Source organism: Neophocaena asiaeorientalis, unplaced genomic scaffold, assembly GCF_003031525.2.
Source record: "Neophocaena asiaeorientalis asiaeorientalis breed wild unplaced genomic scaffold, Neophocaena_asiaeorientalis_V1.1 scaffold442, whole genome shotgun sequence".
NCBI lineage: Eukaryota > Metazoa > Chordata > Mammalia > Artiodactyla > Phocoenidae > Neophocaena > Neophocaena asiaeorientalis.
In genome coordinates, this window is record NW_020175833.1 from 1,365,073 (window position 1) to 1,385,684 (window position 20,612).

Sequence of the window (20,612 nt, forward strand, 5' to 3'; positions counted from 1 at the left end):
TGTGGGATCTTCTTGGACCGGGGCACGAACTCATGTCCCCTGCATTGGCAGGCGGACTCTCAACCACTGCGCTACCAGGGAAGCCCTTATTATTTTTTTTAATTGAAGTATAGTTAATTTATAATGTTGCGTTAGTTTCAAGTGTACAGCAAAGTGATTCAAATATATATATATATATATATATATATATATATATTCTTTTTCAGATTCTTTTCCATTATAGGTGATTACAAGATATTGAGTATAGTCCCCTGTAAGGACACCAGTCTTTGGATTTAGGGTTCAGTCTAATCCAGGATGACCTCATCTTAACTAATTATACCTGCAAAGACCAAGTAAGGTCCCATTCTGAGCTTCCAGGTGGACATGACTTTTAGGACTTTATTCAACCCAGTAGAACCACCATGCTACACTGTTTCTAGAAGGAAAAGTAACTAGATCCAGGATCTCCCTGAGCCAGGAAAATATGAAGCCAGAGAGAATCAAGACAGAAAATGAGCCCCCAATGAACACTCTGCATCCTTCCCAGGTAAGACCAACTTCCCCAGCACGACTTCCGTGGGATCCCAGTTTGAAGAGACTTGCCATCCCATCCTCATAACCAGCTGGGCACAGGTCTGCCCATCCATGAGGAGGTGAGCTCCTTAAGGGGGGTCTCCCAGGGCTCAGCTTCACGGTCTGGTGTCCAGAGCAGCTCCTGGCGCACAGCAGGGGCTCAGGGACGGGGTGGGGAGCAGAGGGCTTTCTGAGCCTCTCTTTTCCCCAGCCCTGTGCCGGTTTCCTCCCTCACCCAGCATTTAGGCTCAGGAAGCAATTCTGAAGTTCAGCGATGGCAGTTTATCAGAGGGAAAACATCCCAGTTTGTTCACAGCTTCCCTGACAAACCGAAATTCAAACGGAGCATCACGCTCGGGGGTCGGGAAGGAGAGCAGCTGTCACCAGGGATGGGCCAGAGCAGCAGGCCCGGCTGCAGGGTAAACGCAGGCCCCTCGCAGCTTCTTCTGGTCCTCATTCCCCCCTCCCTCTTTGAGGTGCTATTCCGCCCTGTGCACGTATTCACCCTGCTCGACACCGTCATTTCCTCACCCCTCCCCACTCCCCCAGCAGCGCTCAGTGCTGGCTGGGAGGGAGCTACTGGGAGAGAAACTCAGAGGGTCAAAAGGCAGCTCTCAGCAGAGTTAGGCTAATGCAGGGATGAGAGAGGGGAAGAAACGAGGCCTAAGGAACTGTAGAATGAGAGATCGGGAAATTTCAGCTCTAATGCTAGCAATAGACTGCACAGAGGCATTTTGTAAACTCAATGCAAGGTGGACCACTTCTGGTAAGAAACTTGCCATCGATTGCCTCAGGGGAAGGGAGCTGGCAGCTGGGAAGACAACTTTTCGCTGTACCTTTTGAATACTGAACCAGAAAGTGTGACATATGCCAAGAATAAATAAAATAAAAATGCAAATATTCACGCAAAGGGTCTTTGCTCTTAACCCCTCCTCTATGCCTTCCCATCAGAAAGTAGAGGAGGGAGGTCCTTGGTGGCCTAGTGGTTAGGATTCTGGGCTTTCACTGCCAGGGCCAGGTTCCATCCCTGGTCGGGGAACTGAGATCCCACAAGCCGTGCAGCACAGGGAGGAAACAAACCCCAGCCCTAATTAGGTTGTGGGACTTGAGTAAGGAAATGTATGTGAAGCGGGTGCCTGTGCCACGTCTGCTCAGGGATGCTGGTGGTCCTACCCCACAGGACTCCCATTTAATCCATGATCAAATGACGGGCGGGGGCAGGCTGCTGTGTTCTAGGTCACTTGGGGCAAGGAGGGCAGGAGTTGCTGATCCCCAATCCCAGAGAAACAAACTGCTGGCATAACAAAAAAGCCTCCTAGGGCTTCCCTGGTGGCACAGTGGTTGAGAGTCCACCTGCCAATGCAGGGGACACGGGTTCGTGCCCCGGTCCAGGAAGATCCCACATGCCGTGGAGCGGCTGGGTCCGTGAGCCATGGCCTCTGAGCCTGCGCATCCGGAGCCTGTGCTCCACAACGGGAGAGGCCACAACAGTGAGAGGCCCGCGTACCGCAAAAAAAAAAAAAAAAAGCCTCCTAAATTTGATTTGCTTAGCCTGGAGCTTAAGGTCCAACACCCTGGTCACACCAGGGCTGGGTACTAAAAACTCGCACAGGGTGGCCCCAGGCACCTGTCCCAGCTTAGAGAGAGGCTGAGTACCTGAGTACTCAGGTACTGAGTACTCTCCTGAGTACCTGGAGAGACACCTGGTTACAGAATCAAATGCACCCAAACAGCCCTCCCCAGGGCTCACCAGCCCAGCCTGAGCGCCTGGCCCCATTAGCACCAGGACAGGGTAGAGGAAGAAGTTCTGCCAGCCCCAAACTGGCAGGGAGACCTGGCAGAGGGCTGAAACACATGGGTACAGCCAGAGGGAGAGCTGTCTCCTTAATCCAAGCTCAGCGGCTGGAAGTGCCTTCTGTCACTTCGTCCATCCTCCCCTAAAACAGGACTCCAGGAGACACATCCCTGGGGGTGACCCAGAAAGGTGGTAGCTCTTTGCTTGGGGGATTACTCTCGCCCCCTCTTAGGGGAGCCCAGGGTCATGTCAAATGCACATCTTCCTCCTGCTCCAAGAACTGCAGAATCCATTATCTGTCCCTCTCTTGGGAAATGTACTTCATCCGGCCTTACTGTAGTTGTCTGTGGAACAGCTTCAAGCTCCACTTGTCTTTATCCACAAATGCCTTCAGAATAAGAACTATATTTGGTTGTGACTCCAAAGTACCAGTGGAGTGAGGCAGCCTCAACAGTTTAGGGTTCGAAGTTGACAGATCTTCAAAAACCTGACTCTTGTGCCCAATAAGCACATGAAAAGATGCTCAGTATCACTATTCATTAGGGAAACGCAAACCTTAATGAGATACCACCTCACACCGTTAGGACAGCCACTATCAAAAAAAAAAAACAACAGAAAGTAACAGGAAAGTGGCAGGAATGTGGAGAAATTAGAACCCTTGTGCATTATTGGTAGGAATGTAAAATGGTACAACCACCATGGAAAACCATATGGCACTTCCTCAAAATGTTAAAAATCAGATTACCATATGATTCAACAATTCCACTTCTAGGGGTATTTTTAAAAAAATAATTGAAACCAGGATCTCTCAAGGACATTTGTACAGCCATGTTCATTGCAACATTCACAATAGCCAAAGGTTAAAGAAACCCAAGTGTCAACCCAAGGGATGAATGGATACACAAAATGTGGTGTATACATAGAATGGGATATTACTCAGTCTTAAGGATGGAAACTCTGACACGTGCTACAACATGGATGAAACCTGAGACTATACCAAGTAAAATAAGCCAGTAACAAAAAAGATAAATACTGTAGGATTCCACTTATATGGGGTACCTAGAGCAGTCAAATTCATAGAAACGGAAAGCGGAAGAGTGGTTGCCAGGGGTAAGGAAGGGGGAATGGGGAATTATTGTTTAATGCGTACAGAGTTTCAGTTTTGCAAGGTAAACAGTTCTGGAGATCCGTTGCACAACAATGTGAATGTTTTTAACACTGCTGAGCTGCACACTTAAAAATGGTGAAGATGGTGAATTTTATGTTTTATGTATTTTACCACAAGCAAAAAAGGAAAACAAAACTCTGTGCCCATCCTCCAGGGCCTCAGGGGCCGCCACCTTGGAAGGACACTTGGAGGACAGGAAATTGGCTCTTCCCAAAGGCCTCTGTGGGCCCAGAACATCTCAGGCTTGGACTCAGTTGTGCCCAAGGAGTCATTTCTAATCTAGCCCAACCCCACTGCACATCACTGGGCAAGTCACATGTCACCCCACCTGTAAAACAGGAGGAGGGCATTTGCCTTCGGTACAAGCAGGTGCCCTTTGTTGAGGTCTCTTGTGGACGTTTGTAGGCAGCCTGCATAGAAAACCGCTTCAGAGCAAATAAGCAGGCCTTTGCTACAAGGCCATGGTCATTGGTGGAGGAGACCCAGGCTACGGAACTCCGCCATAGCTGGATTTGAACCTGCCCTTGCCACTTCCTAACTTTGTGACCCTCTGCGACTTTCTGGATCTTTCTGAACTTAGATTTCCTCCTCTGTAAAATGGGAAAATAATGCTCATCAACTAGAGCTGTTCTGAGGATGAGAGGTGATTCTTGCTGAGTAGCTGGCACACAGAAGGCACTCAATAAGTGGTATTTTGATGATGATTACTCTAAGTTTTAACCACCCGTGCTGTCAGTCAGCAACCATGTGCCTGCTCTCAGGCTCACAGCCCACTGCAGGGCTGGGGTCCCTGGGAGATGTTACCCCCAGGCCACATGTGACTGTGCTGCTTCTGTGTCCCACACCAGGACTGGAAACTCGATGACATCACCACCAGCATCGACACAGCGTCTGCTCCCCTCAGACAGGGGTCTGACTTTATGTTAACCCTTGTGAGAGGAGGAGCTTTAGGGTGCCTGGGACTCCCTTGGCCTAAGAGTTCTTCATTCTCATCAAACCCACCTGTCTATAAACCCAGCCTGCGCCCCACCATCAAGGCTTTTCTCCATCCCAGCTGCAAGAACATTTCATACCAAAGAGGGCGTGACATCACCCACCTGGTCTCTCTCACAACACAGCCTGGATGACAGATGCCATAGCAACAGCCCTAGCAACGACGACAGGAGACAACCTCTTGGACACAGACCGATGGGAAACTTGTAAACAACCACCAGCCACGTATGCAGGAAGGGCTGCAGAGGGCCAGAGGAGCACACACGTGCGGGACGCCACCTGCCTGGGCACAGAGGGAGCCCCATTAGCCAAGCCCAACTTCCCCTTTCAACATCGAAGGGAAATAATCAATGGGAAAGGGACAGGGGAGGCTGGAAATCCCTCTGATCTGCAGCAAATTAAGTTTAATCCTCTCCAGCCAGCCAGCTGTGTGGCTGTTCGGATATAACTGTGCTCTCCACTCCTACCTGGCAGCTCCCTGATACCCAGATCCCGGGAAGCTAGAACACTGCAGCTGTGTTGGGATCCCTGAGCCACTCGAGGCTGTACCCTTGGGGCAGAAGGCTGGCCTCCTGGCTTCGGTGCTCTACAGCCACGGAACCCAGCAGAAGCCTAGGAGTGAGAACCAATCCTGTTCCCCTCGCCCGGGGTGGAACTCAGCAAGAAGTCATCATTCTCCTTGGACAAGGTTGACCAAGCCCAGGCCTCCACCAGCCCCACTGTGAGGGCATTTCCATTTACAGAGCACTTCATTCTGGTGAGAACTGAAGCTCCTGGGGTGGTGACTTGTCCGGGCTTCCAGGGGTGATTAAGGTCAAAATCCAGACTAGAAGAACATTGATGACGGTGACTGACACACATCGAGCACTTCCAGGTCCAGACCCTGCAACTGAGTAAATTACAGTCGTGCTCTGCACACCCCTCTGAGATGGATGACATTACCCCACTGCACACACGATGAAACCAGGGCCCCGGGGATGACTTGCCTGAAGTCACACAGCAATCACTGCGAAACTTGCTTTCAAACCCAGGAATGCCCTCACCTCCTCCCCCACTCCGACTAGCCCAGCCTACAATGTCACCTGTATGCTGCCGGGAGAGAAGAGCTTCAAATGCCTGCAGAAAATCTCCAAGTAGATCTGGCTACAATTTAGCAGGCTTGGGTTTAAGAGAAGATGTCATCAGAAGACCAAAATACAATAAGAGAAAACAAAATAAATGAAAGAAGAAAGAAGAAGAATGCCAGCAGCAGGGATGACAATGAGAATGACAGTGGCACTGGGCCACGCACAGAGACACTGCAAAATCTCCCCAAGCAAGCCAACAGCTTAAGCATTTGGGATGGGGGTGGGTCTCTGAGGCAGGGGTCCAGCTAAAGGCAAGGAGAAGGGAGACAGCCCACAAGAAAAACCACAAATAAAACCCCAGCTTCTGCTACCCAGAGGGGCAAATAGGACCTCAAAGACCTCCCAAGCTAGAGACCCGTGGGCTAGCCCCCAGTGGCACCTGCCTGGGCAGAGAGGGAGAAAAATATGTGCAGGTACAGATGGCAGTTCAAATCCAGGCTCTGCCACTGAGTAGCTGTGTGATGTTGGGCAAGTCACTTAGCTTTCCTGTGCCTCACACCTGGGAAATGGGGAGGAAAACCCCAGTGTGTGAGTCACTGAGGATGACATATGACCAGAGATGGGAAATGGCTCAGCCCTGCAAGGCTCTTAAGAGATGTTGGCTAAGCGAAGGGCACCACCCGACCCCCCGCCCCGCTCCAGGCAGTGCCGGGAGCTCACGCAGCTTTTGGACCACCCATCTCCAGCCAGTGGCCACACACGCCAGAGCCAGCTTCTTCCCAGCTGGAGCAAGAACCCTCATAAGGCACCTCCCTCAAGCCAGAGGACTGAGGCTGGCCACAGGACTCCGTTCCCAGCCCAAGGTCTAAGACAACGCATTCGTAGGGAATGATCACGGCAGAAAGGGCCCAAGAGAGTAACACATCCGGGGCTCTAAACCTCAGATGCACATCTGAAACTCCTGGGGCCACAGTCCCTGGGGTGGGGTTCGGTCCTCGAATTTTTAGCAAGCTCTTCTGGGGATTCTTGTACATAGCCAGCCAGGGCTGGGAACATAGTCCAACACTTTCATTTTATACGAAGAAACTCTATCATTGCTAAACCTAACAGTGATGAATTTCAATTATTCTTTTCCTGGTTGTAAAGGAATAGAGACTCATTGCAGAATGTTTGGGGGGAAAATGAAAAGATACCAAGAAAATTAAAGTCACTCATAATCACGTCTCCCAGAGATAACCACCCTCAGCGTTGGGGGCATTTTCTCTCATCTTCATTCTTGGGCAGATGAGATACTTATGGATATACAACTTGAATCCTAGCTTTCCTTCACTTAGATTTTATGTTAAGTGTTTTATAATGTCATTACAAATTCATAGGAAAAATCAATAAGGATGAAAAAACAGAGAGATTTTAAACATGGTAAAAAAACAAGGTAAGTAGCTAATGAATGCCAAGGGCAGGGCCAGGACCCAGATACCATGATCCTACTTTGGTGCTCACTCCTTCACCCAAGGAGTTTGCCAACCCCCAACTGTCACACTTTATCAAGGAGTCCAGGCCAGGATGAAGAGGCACTGAGATCAGCCCCCCAGGGATGGGTGAAGGGGGCTAGCAAGGCTGGAGTCCTCTTCTTGGCTGTCTCACAGGGCCAGCTCAGGGAGTCAGATTACAAACAAACAAGCTAATGACACAGTCCTGGAGACCAATTAGGCTGCACAATAGAAAAATTACAGGGCTGTTTGGTCCCAACAATATAAGATTAATTTATCAATACAGTTTATGTGACACTGGAGAGATAGCAACCTGAGCGAGGGTTTCTTGCAGACCTTAAATGCAGCCGGAATCTCTTGGCCAGCCAGTCCTCAGAGCAGGAACCAGAAAGCAAACTTCTGAGCCCAGGCAGGGTGGGGCCTTAGGGAAGAGGCTGCGTGGTAGCCAGGTGGGACCCAGACATCCTCTGTCACACAGGCATTGGTACGGATCCCAGAGCCCAATTCCGACACACACACACACACACACACACACACACACACACACACACACACATGAATCTACACATTCTCCCAACATGTCCTGGCCCTGAGTCTGGCACACAACCGGCGCTCAAACCTCACTACAAGCCTATGAGGCAGATACCACTGTTATCCCCATTTTACAGACCAGGAAACTGAGGCACAGAAAGGTTCCATGATGGCCAAGGTCACACAGCTGGCTAGGAGCAGTCTTAGGATTCAAATTAAGGCAGGTGTCACCCTGTGCTCTTGCCTCCGAAATGGCCTTTCAATAATAAAAGAATAATTTTAAAAATAATAATGATACATCCCCTTCCTTGGACTCATCTCTTTCAGTATACAGAGCACGTTCACATGCCGTTTCACACAGAGCTGCCTGTTGCCGTCTCGTGAAATGTCCTGTGACCCCATTTGATAGGTGGGGAAACTGAGGCAGACGCTTGGTACTCAAAGACTTGCCTGTAATATTCAGGTTGTCCAGTTATTAGGCTGGAATTGTATAAATCTGCCGTTATGGGGACCAAAAGTGGTTATCAGCACTTTGATGCCAACTGACTGCTTCCTGGAGGAAAGAGTCATAATCTACAGCTGGAGCACCCACTTCTAGAGGGCTGGGTGCCAGGCACCCGGCATTCTCACCGCCACTCTGGGAGGTCAGTGCTGCGATTAAGAGCAGACAAGGAGGGCTTCCCTGGTGGTACAGTGGTTGAGAGTCCACCTGCCAATGCAGGGGACACGGGTTCGTGCCCCGGTCTGGGAAGATCCCACATACCGTGGGGCGGCTGGGCCCGTGAGCCATGGCCACTGGGCCTGCGCGTCCGGAGCCTGTGCTCTGCAACGGGAGAGGCCACAACAGTGAGAGGACCTGAGGCCCAGGGAGAGGCCATGACCTGATGGCCAGGCAGCGGCCAAGTGAGACTAAAGGGTCACTGTGGGACCACCGGGATCCTTTTGGGATGCTGGACTGCCTCACCCCCTGCACTCAGTGCCCCCTGAGCTCAGAGCAAGCAGTGGGGGGGAGGGAAGGGGAGGGGAGAAGGCCCTCGCGCTGGGAAGGGGGTCGAGGCTCGGTCAGCAGAAGGCAGATGTCAGCAGCTCCAGCTGGAACACCCCCAGAACACGGGCCCCATAGCACACAGTGACCTTCCCCAGAATCAGCCCAGAGGACTGTCCTTGACCAGCTGGCCAGGGCACAGTGTCACAGCAAGGCCACCCAGGAGGGTTCACTGGCCTGTGTCACCAGGCATGAGTGCTCGGGCGGGTGTCGCAGCTGTGCCCCTGCTGCCGCCCTGTTCCCTTTCTCCCCAGAGCCCCTGCCACACACACCTCGGAGGCAGAAGAGCAGCTGGCAGGCGGAGGGTTGCACCAGGGACAAAGAGGACGGCCGGGGCAGTGGAGTGGCCTGGTGCCCAGCAGCAGGGCTGGGGAGGCCCTGTGTACAGAGGCAGCATCCCCACTGCCCTGCCGTGTGCTCTCAAGGTAGCCAGACTCCCGCATCTCCATTATTTCCCTCCATGTAAAATGGAGCATCCACCTCCTTGGGCCATGGGAGGGTTAAATGAGACGTTGCGCACCAAGAGCTCTGGGCATGAACTACTGCTTGATAAAGGTGGTCGTTAGTGTGATCAATGGGGTGGGAGGGGAAGGCGTAGAAAGTTACGGCCTAGAGACTGGAGACAGAGGCGATGCCCCATGGGCAGAGGACCGAAGGACCAAGGGACAAGAAGCAGGGGAAGTGGAGTTGCAGGCAGGGTGGAGCAGTCAGGTGCATTCCTTCTGTGTACTCCGGGGAGCTGCAGAGTTGACGGGACACCAGCAACACCCACATATCCACATGCCCACCTAGCTCGGGTCTCAGACTCCACCTCTCCGAGCAGGTGCAGAGACTGTAGGACAACAGCCCCGGAACAACCCCGCCACAGACCGCGCAGTGTTAGTGTCAAGCCCCTCTGTGAGCATCCGGCCTCAGAGAAATGAGGCCCTAAGTTCAGATTAGGGTTCTACCTGCAAGGTTGGGGGGCTGCCCCTGTGCCCGGCACCAGAGCTCAGGCCCTAGAACTGAAGGGGAGGGTCAGGGCAGGCTGGGAGGTCAGAGTCTGAGGCCCCAACAGCAAGTAGTTAGGAATCTCCAAGTCCCTGCCTGCCAGTACTGTAGACAAGCCCCTGCAGGCTGCACTTCGGGGCCTGAACAAGCCAGGTCCAGGGACTCACTCCCTCACCTCCCAGCTGGCTGGGGCACGTTACCCACAAACCTCTCTGAGCCTCAGTTTCTTCATCTGTCAAATGGAGCTAATGACGTTATTAATTCCCACTTCAGCCAGCACAGTAATAATTCCTGAGATCATCTCTGTAAAGTGGGTGGCAGGGCCTGGATCATATTAAGACTTCAATAAACAGTAGCTCTCACAACCGTCACTATTATTCTCGTTAGGTTTTTTGGCCAGTGACGCCCCTTCTTGAATAGGAACGCAGGCCCAGGCGCCCACAAGGAAGGAGAGCTATGATGCTGAAAAGGCAAGTGCCGCTCAGACCAGCCTGCCCCTGACCTTGAGGAGTCCTCGCCTCGCTGGGGAGGCTTTTACGCAAACAGTCCTGCACCACGGAGCCAGGCAGATGTTGCTCCAGCGGGGAGCCCCTGGGGGTGGGCTCTACAGAAAGATACTGAGCTCCGGGGTTAGCAAGTGCACAACTGCAGCCCTTTTATTTGAAACGCTGACTATCTGGATAATGCTTACTCTTTTTTTCCCCTATAATTATCCCACTTTATTCTCCCTTAGTATTTAGTCATTTATTTTTTTCTTTTAAATGTCAGCCAGTACCACCAAGAGGACTCAAGAAAGATGGGGTTTCTCACAGGGGCTGTGTAGGGGGCCATGCTCCTGGGAATCAGAGGGACAGAGCCTCAAGATGAAACTGAGGGGTACCCGCAGTGGGTCTCTACCCCCTCCACCAACGGGGTTTCTTTCCAATATGGGTCAGGGTTTCACTTGACTAAGAGAAGCCATTTCGGCACAGAAAACATCAAATATGGGGCTGACGCAGATGTGGGTTCTCCACTGGGCTGGGGAGACCAGAGACTGCACCTCTGCCCGATCTAAAACCAGTCAGAGCTACAGAGGCCACTGCCCCCGCCCCCTCTCTGCAAATCCCAAGAATGCTCCGGTCTCCGCTCTCCGTAGGAGGAACCCCTGGATGCTATTCAGAGAAGGCCCCCAAAGTGAGCTTCAGATGAATGAAGCGTGAAGCGAATGGAGGGAGAGGAAAAGGGAAAAGAAGCAGAAGGATCTGGGACAGGACTGCAGCGTGTGGTAAGGCCTCTCTCTCGACATCTCTGCTGTAAGTCATCCCACAGTCCCAGTTCATAAAGCAGGACCACAGTGATGGGAACCAGCCAGGTGCAGATCACTTCCCCTGTCCTGACAGCACCAGTGTTTCCCACACGCAGACCAGATCCTCAGCCCTCTCCAGAATTGCAAGGACCCCTGACGGCCTGGCACGCAACACCCCGTGGAAGGCAAGGGAGGCGCGGAGCCCTGGGAGGCTGATGTAAGGGCCAAAACAACAAGGCCCAGATGCCGCCCTGGGGGCCTGATGGGCTGCAGTCAGTGGTCACTTGCTGCCCTGATGTACACGGCTGCTTCTGCCTCAGCCTTGAGCCCCTCTACCCCAGATAGATGGCCCTTGAAAAGGGCAGATGTGACAAGCGAAGGGTGATCCCAGGAAGCAACCTAGAAGTCGAGAGAGCACTGGATATGGAGTCAGAGTCATGGGTGTGAGTCCTCACCCTGTCGTGTCCGCACTGTAACTCCAGGCAAGACCTCCCTTCTCTGGTCACCAGTTTTCCTCATCTGTGGCCTGAAGGAAGAGAACCAGACCATCTCGAGGTCTCCAGCTCTGAGGCTGAGAGGCCTGACACCCAAGCAGCACATAGGTTGCCCCAAGGCAGCACAGCGCCCCTCCCGTGTCCTTCCCTCCCTCCCCGCCCCGACCCCTGGCCCCTGAGCATACCACTAAGGTTGCTCTCTTCCCCTCTGCAGAGGCTGCAGCCACCAGAGGATCTCATTCAGAGGTAGATCTTGGGAAGTTCCAGGTAGATGGTGTGAGTGGATGTCATCAGCCTTAAGATGTCCAGGGAGGCTTGGGATTGCATACGGTAAGAGGCCTACAAGTTTTACCATATTCTCATCCCAGAATATACTATCTGTCTCCATCAGTTCCATACACAGTTGTTCCAGATGTGGCCCCAAGTGGGTGGACAGAAGTTCTTAGAGGATGTCGGCTGCCCAGGGTCCTTCTGACCACGGCAGATCTTGGGATCTGGGATGTTCAGCCTCAGAAGGCCCTCCTCCCTGCTCTCAGGCGCACCCTCAGCACCCAGGACAGCACTGAGCCATCTCTGTGTACCACCTGTAGCTGATGCAAATCTCCAGCAAACTCCCATCCTTGCCCTTGTTCCCACACTCATGTCAGCAAAGGATCTTCTTTCCCATTCCACTACCAATAAAATCAATAACAATAGGCACAACTAGGGCACCTACCAGGCACCCGTGGGGGACCATGGACACCTAAAGGGACGGGAGGAACCCCCGGCGACCAGGCCAGAGATCGGGCCTGAGCTCCTGTGGCAGGAGCTCCGAGTCCAAACCGCTGGACTAACAGAGAACCTCAGACCCCAGGGAAAATTCATTAGAGTGAGGCCTCCTGGAGGTCCTCATCTCAGCACCAAGACCTGGCTCTATCCAACTGCCTGCAAACTCCAGTGCTGGACGCCTCAGGCCAAACAACCAGTAAGACAGGAATACAGTCCCACCCATCAAAAAAAAAAATCAAACAACAAAAAAATATGTTACAGATGAAGGAGCAAGGTAAAACAACCTACAAGACCAAATAAATGAAGATGAAAGAGGCAACCTACCTGAAAAAGAATTCAGAGTAATGATAGTAAAGATGATCCAAAATCTCGGAAACAGAATGGAGAAAATACAAGAAACATTCAACAGGGATTTAGAATAATTAAAGAGCAAACAAACAGTGATGAACAACACAATAACTGAAATTAAAAATACTCCAGAAGGAATCAATAGCAGAACAACTGAGGCAGAAGAACGGATAAGTGAGCTGAAGATAAAATGGTGGAGATAACTGCCAGGGAGCAGGATAAAGAAAAAAGAATGAAAAGAACTGAGGACAGTCTCAGAGACCTCTGGGACAACATCAAACGCACCAACATTCAAACTGTAGGGGTCTCAGAAGAAGATGAGAAAAGGAAAGGATCTGAGAAAATATCTGAAGAGATTATAGTCGAAAACTTCTCAACATGGGAAAGGAAATAGTCAGTCAAGGTCACAAGTGCAGAGAGTCCCATACAGATAAACCCAAATAGAAACACACCAAGACACATAGTAATCAAACTATCAGAAATTAAATACAAAGAAAAAATATTAAAAGCAGCAAGGGAAAAGCAACAAATAACATACAAGGGAATCCCCATAAGGTTAACAGCTGATCTTTCAGCAGAAACTCTGCAAGCCAGAAGGGAATGGCAGGACATATTTAAAGTGATGAAAGGGAAAAACTTACAACTAAGATTACTCTACCCAGCAAGGATCTCATTCAGATTCGATGGAGAAATCAAAAGCTTCACAGACAAGCAAAAGCTACGAGAATTCAGCACCACCAAACCAGCTTTACAACAAATGCTAAAGGAACTTCTCTAAGCAGGAAACACAAGAGAAGAAAAAGACCCACAAAAACAAACCCAAGTCAATTGAGAAAATGGGAATAGGAACATACATATCGATAATCACCTAGAAGGTAAATGGATTAAATGCTCCAACCAAAAGACACAGACTGGCTGAATGGATACAAAAACAAGACCCTTATATATGCTGTCTACAGGAGACCCACTTCAGACCTAGGGACACATACAGATTGAAAGTAAGGGGATGGAAAAAGGTACTACATGCAAATGGAAATCACAAGAAAGCTGGAGTAGCAATACTCATGTCACATAAAATAGACTTTAAAATAAAGGCTGTTACAAGAGATAAAGAAGGGCACTACATAATGATCAAGGGATCGATCCAAGAAGAAAACATAACAATTATAAATATTTATGCACCCAACATAGGAGCCCCTCAATACATAAGGCAATTGCTAACAGCCATAAAAGGAGAAATCAACAGTAGCACAATAATAGTGGGGGACTTTAACACCCCACTTACACCAATAGACAGATCATCCAGACAAAAATTAATTAAGGAAACACAAGCTTTAAATGACACAATAGACCAGATAGATTTAATTGATATTTTTAGGACATTCCACCCGAAAGTGGAAGAACACACTTTCTTCTCAAGTACACACGGAACATTCTCCAGAATAGATCACATTTTGGGTCACAAATCAAACTTCGGAAAATTTAAGAAAATTGAAATCATATCAAGCATCTTTTCCGACCACAACGCTATGAGATTAGAAATCAATTACAGGAAAAAAAACAGTAAAAAACACATATACATGGAGGCTAAACAGTGCACTGCTAAATAACCAAGAGATCACTGAAGAAATCAAAGAGGAAATCAAAAAATACCTAGAAACAAATAACAATGAAAACACGATGATCCAAAACCTATGGGACACAGCAAAAGCAGTTCTAAGAGGGAAGTTCATAGCAATTCAAGCTCACCTCAGGAAACAAGAACAATCTAAAATAAACAATCTAATCTTACACCTAAAGCAACTAGAGAAAGAACAAAGAAAACCCAAAATTAGTAGAAGGAAAGAAATCATAAAGATCAAAGCAGAAATAAATGAAATAGAAACAAAGAAAACAATACCAAAGATCAATAAAACTAAAAGCTGGTTCTTTGAGAAGATAAACAAAATTGATAAAACTTTAGCCAGATGCATCGAGAAAAAAAGGGAGAAGATGCAAATCAATAAAATTAGAAATGAAAATGGAGAAATTACAACTGACACCGCAAAAATACAAAAGATCATAAGCGCCTACTGCAAGCAACTACATGCCAATAAAATGGACAACCTGAAAGAAATGGACAAATTCTTGGAAAAGTACAACCTTCCAAGATTGAACCAGGAAGAATTAGAAAATATAAACAGAACCATCACAGGTAATGAAATTGAAACTGTAATTTAAAATCTTCCAACAAACAAAAGTCTAGGACCAGATGGCTTCACAGGAGAATTCTATCAAACATTTAGAGAAGAGTTAAAACCTATCCTTCTCAAACTCTTCCAAAAAATTGCAGAGGGAGGAACACTCCCAAACTCATTCTACGAGGCCACCATCACCCTGATACCAAAACCAGACAAAGATAACACAAAAGAAAATTATAGACCAATATCACTGATGAACATAGACGCAAAAATCCTAAACAAAATACTAGCAAACAGAAGCCAACAACACATTAAAAGGATCATATACCGTAATCAAGAGGGATTTATCCCAGGGATGCAAGGATTCTTCAATATACATAAATCAATCAATATGATACACCATATTAACAAATTAAAGAATAAAAACCATAGATCATCTCAATAGATTCAGAAAAAGCTTTTGACTAAATTCAACACTCATTTATGATAAAAACTCTCCAGAAAGTGGGCATAGAGGGAAACTACCTCATCATAATAAAGGCTATATATGACAAACCCACAGCAAACACCATTCTCAATGGTGAAAAACTGAAAGCATTTCCTCTAAGATCAGGAACAAGACAAGGATTTCCACTCTCACCACTATTATTCAACATAGTATTGGAAGTTCTAGCCACAGCAATCAGAGAAGAAAAAGAAATAAAAGGAACACGAACTGGAAAAGAAGAAGTAAAACTGTTTGCCAATGACATGATATTATATATAGACAATCCTAAAGATGCCACCAGAAAACTACTAGAACAAATCAGTGAATTTGGTAAGGTTTCAGGATACAAAATTAATGCACAGAAATCTCTTGCATTCCTACACACTAACAACAAAAGATCAAAAAGAGAAATTAAGGAAACAATACCATTTACCATCGCAACAAAAAGAATAAAATACCTAAGAATAAACCTACCTAAGGAGGCAAAAGACCTGTACTTAGAAAACTATAAAACACTGATGAAAGTAATCAAAGATAACATAAACAGATGGAGAGATATACCACGCTCCTGGAATGGAAAAATCAATATTGTGAAAATGACTATACTACCCAAAGCAATCTACAGGTTCAATGCAATCCCTATCAAATTACCAATGGCATTTTTCACAGAACTAGAACAAGAAATTTTACAATTTGTATGGAAACACAAAAGACCCCGAATAGCCAAAGCAATCTTGAGAAAGAAAAACAGAGCTGGAGGAATCAGGCTCCTGACTTCAGACTATACTACAAAGCTACAGTAATCAAGACAGTATGGTATAGGCAGAAAAACATATAGATCAATGCAACAAGATAGAAAGCGCAGAGACAAACCCACGCACGTATGGTCACCTTATCTTTGATAAAGGAAGCAAGAATATCCAATGGAGAAAAGACAGCCTCTTCGATAAGTGGTGCTGGGAAAAATGGACAGTTACATGTAAAAGAATGAAATTAGAACACACCCTAACACCATACACAAAAATACACTCAAAATGGATTAAAGAACTAAATGTAAGGCCAGACACTATAAAACTCTTAGAGGAAAACATAGGCAGAACACTCTATGACGTAAATCACAGCAAGATCCTTTTTGACCTACCTCCTAGAGTAAGGGAAATAAAAACAAAAATAAACAAATGGGACCTAATGAAACTTAAAAGCTTTTGCACAGCAAGGGAAACTATAAACAAGATGAAAGACAACCCTCAGAATGGGAGAAAATATTTGCAAATGAAGCAACTGACAAAGGATTAATCTCCAAAATATACAAGCAGCTCATGCAGCTCAATATCACAAAAACCAACAACCCAGTCCAAAAATGGGTGGAAGACCTAAATAGACATTTCCTCAAAGAAGACATACAGATGGCCAACAAATGCATGAAAAGATGCTCAACATCACTAATCATTAGAGAAATCCAAATCAAAGCCACAATGAGGTATCACCTCATGCTCGTCAGAATGGCCATCATCAAAAAATCTACAAACAATAAATGCTGGAGAGGGTGTGGAGAAAAGGGAACCCTCCTGCACCGCTGGTGGGAATGTAAACTGATACAGCCACTATGGAGAACAGTATGGAGGTTCCTTAAAAAACTAAAAATAGAACTATCATATGACCCAGCAATCCCACTACTGGGCATATACCCTGAGGAAACCATAATTCAAGAGGAGACATGTACCACAATGTTCACTGTAGCACTATTTACAATAGCCAGGACATGGAAGCAACCTAAATGTCCATTAACAGATGATTGGATAAAGAAGATGTAGCACAAATATACAATGGAATATTACTCAGCCATAAAAAGGAATGAAATTGAGTTATTTGTAGTGAGGTGGATGGACCTAGAATCTGTCATACAGAGTGAAGTAAGTCAGAAAGAGAAAAACAAATACCATATGCTAACACACATATATGGAATTTTAAAAAGCGGTACTGATGAACCTAGCTGCAGGGCAGGAATAAAGACACAGATGTAGAGAACAAACTTGAGGGCATGTGGGGGAAGGGGAAGCTGGGATGAAGTGAGAGAGTACCATTGTTGTATATACACTACCAAATGTAGTGGGAAGCTGCTGCACAGCACAGGGAGATCAGCTGAGTACCTTGTGACGACCTAGGGGGATGGGATAGGGAGGGTGGGAGGGAGGCTCAAGAGGAAGGGGATATGGGGATATATGTACACATATAGCTGATCCACTTTGGTGTACAGCAGAAACTAACACAACATTGTAAAGCATTTATACTCCAATAAAGATGTGAAAAAAATTTTTTAAATAAAATTAGTAACAATAATAATAATACAGAACTTTTAAAGAGCCCTCAGCATGTGTCAAGCGTTTTACAGGCATTATCTAACTTAATCGTCCCAAGAACCCATTAAGAAGGTGCTACGATTATCCCCATTTTACAGATAAGGAACCTGAGGCTCGGAGAGGTTACGTAACTCACTGAGAAGATGTAGGACGTCTGATTTGAGCTTCCTCATCTATTTTCACTTTACTAATGAATCTGGATATTTACCTTTTCCACTTGCCTTCCTTTCCCGGAGAAACAAGGTCCCTTTCCTTTTACTCATTCAAGACCCAGCCTTGTGTGAGGTCCGGCAGACTCAGGTACACAAGCCAGTGTCCAGCCTTCCAGGAAGCACAGCTTCGGTCTGTGTCCCTCACTCTCTCAATTCAACTCCGCAAGCCCTGTCTCCTCCCTGACCAGTGTCTCCTGCTCCATCAGCCTCTCCTTTCCACTGGCTCTTCCATTCTGGCCACAGGCACGTTCAGGTCTCCCCATCCCTTGAAAAAAAAATGTGTTTCCTCCCAACCTACCCCTGGCCGCCCTTGGGCAACCAAAGCCCTCGAAGGAAGGATCTGCATCACTGATTCCTGTGCCTGTTTCTTTCCCTTCCCTACAGCCCACCCTCACTTGGCCATGGACTTGGCTGAGGACTTCTCTCACCCTGGAGGCTGCTACACACTGTCCCTGCGAGCACGCTCCCTCCCTGGGCTCTCTCCTTACTCCTAGCTCCAAATTGAGACAGCCCAGGTTCTCTCCTTGGCCCTTGTCCCTTCTTACTGTTCACTCACACCCTTAGCTTCAGCTCTCACCTCTAGGCACAGAATTTGCAGATCTCCAGCTAAGTCCAAGGCCGGCCCTGAAATTCCAACCACCAGCCAGATGTATGCCGCTGGATTTTCCAAGCCAAACCTAAATCCCATGTGTGAACCCAGAGGCATCCTGCTCCTTCCCAACCCACTCTCAGCCTGATCTGCTTCTGTCTCTTGGCAATCACACCTCTCTCTCCCAGGCTCTTCACTGGAAAGCCCAGCTCTCTGACTCCTTCCACGCCCCCTCGGCCCATATCCTGCCAGTCTGACCTCCACGCCATTTTCTCTCCCATGCCCTCCTCAATTTTGCCCTAAATGCCCTCCTCCTACGTCTGATTTTCATCCCTCCATCTGGAGAAGATTCTCCATCTTCCAATGAGTCTGCCCACCCCAGATGTCCACTGCTCTGCATCCATCTCTGACTGCTATCAGATCAATGTGCCTGCCCCGGCCCTGGCCTCCAGTCCATAGGGAAAACCCCCCGGCCTGCACCCAATGCCCTGAGAGCTTTGGCGATTGCTGGCCCTGGTCCTCCTGTTTCCTCTTGTCCAGTGTGACTCACCATTCATGTCCTTCCTGATTCCCCTGGGCAGGACCAGAGCCTCCCCAGGAGCCCCACAGCACCCGACCCCAGCTCTTTTCCCCTCCTCCCTTGGATGACAGATGCCTACAGGGCATCACTGTGATGCTCAAAATTACTTCCACGATGCCGCAGGTGGTGCCTCAGCAAGGTAAGAGAGGGAACTAAAGCATACGCACGTTCACAAGCCCTCTAGATATGGTGGCACACACCGTCCTCCAGTTCCCAGAAACATCTCTCAACTACCGTCTCCCTTGCCTTTTCTCACTAGAGGCCTGAGAGCCACATGTTCACTCGCTCAGCCACCCTGGCCACCTTTGGAGCACATAGAAATCTGGGTATCACCCAAGTCGGTTTTCAGTTACTTGCAGCCAAATGCAAGATCATACATGTGATCTCATTCAACTCTAACAGCCACCCTGCAGGGTGGTCGTTTATTTTTCACACGAGGAACTGAAGCTCAGAGAGGTTATGTGACTTGCCCAACAACCCAGAGCCCATGAGTGAGTGAATCAGGATCAAATCTGCCTGATTCTTAAACCCAGTCTGTTTCTGACCTGCTTCGCCATGCTATATTCCAATGTTTGTTGAGTGACTCAAGAAGCAAAAAGATTATGCACTTAGCAAATCCTCCTCCTTAGGATCCCCCTCAGAGATGTGGGAAAGGGCTATAACTTCCTCCAGCTGGGTGCCCTCATCCCTCCCCATCCAAAAGAAGGTGCCCCGGTCAGAAGCTAATGTGGTCTCTAACCAGTGCTGTCCCTTGTCAGAGTCGATCTGGGTATACCAGGCAATGCCCGGGGGACCTCAGCAGTCCTGAGGCTCTGTCCCAGCTGCTCTCTGCACAAAGGCAGGTGCAGCCTCCCTCACCTGCTCACGGGCACTTGCTCCCCCCCACCTCCCATCCACATGAAATGAAGCAATCAATGGTACAAATATTTTATCTCATTCCCCACACAGTTATTTTATTTGAGGCAAATGGATCAATGTAGCCCAGGGAGCATGGAGCAGGATTTCTCATTGAACTGATGTTTGTTTGGAAAATCTAACCAAGTTATAAGGCAGCTGCTGAGGTACGGGGCTGGGGTGTGAAGGGTGGTCCCAGCAACCCTGGGTGTAGCCTGGATGGGGAGTCCAGAGCCAGCCAAGCCTGTCATCCAGAAAGGTGGGCATGGGAGCCTGAGCTCCAACCCTCTTAGTTGCTTGCTAGGTGCATGATCTTGGGCATATATACTAAGTTCTCGTTGCCTCAGTTTCCTCATCCAGAAAATGGGACCAATAATGCCTATCTCATTCAGTCATGTGAAGATTAAGGCTATGAAATGAAAAGTGCTCAGCATAGATCCTAGAACATAGTAAGCACCCAAGGTTGGGTGACTGTATTATTATGACTGTCATTGTCATCATCATTATCATCATCAACATCATTATTTATAAGGACTTCTTCTGATCAGAGGGGATAAGAGAATGTCTAGATTTTCAGAGTTCACATATGGGATCCTTTTGTTCCCGTAAGTATGCTCACATGTTCCCATTTTGGAGTCAGAGAATATGATCACGGTAAGACTGGAAATTGTGGAAAGGATTCTTTTCCTTCTTAACACACTGAGGATTTTGGATAAACCATTTGCCTTCTCTGGAAAATGGAATGATAAGGTCTGGCCAGCCTTCCTCATAGAGTAGTAAA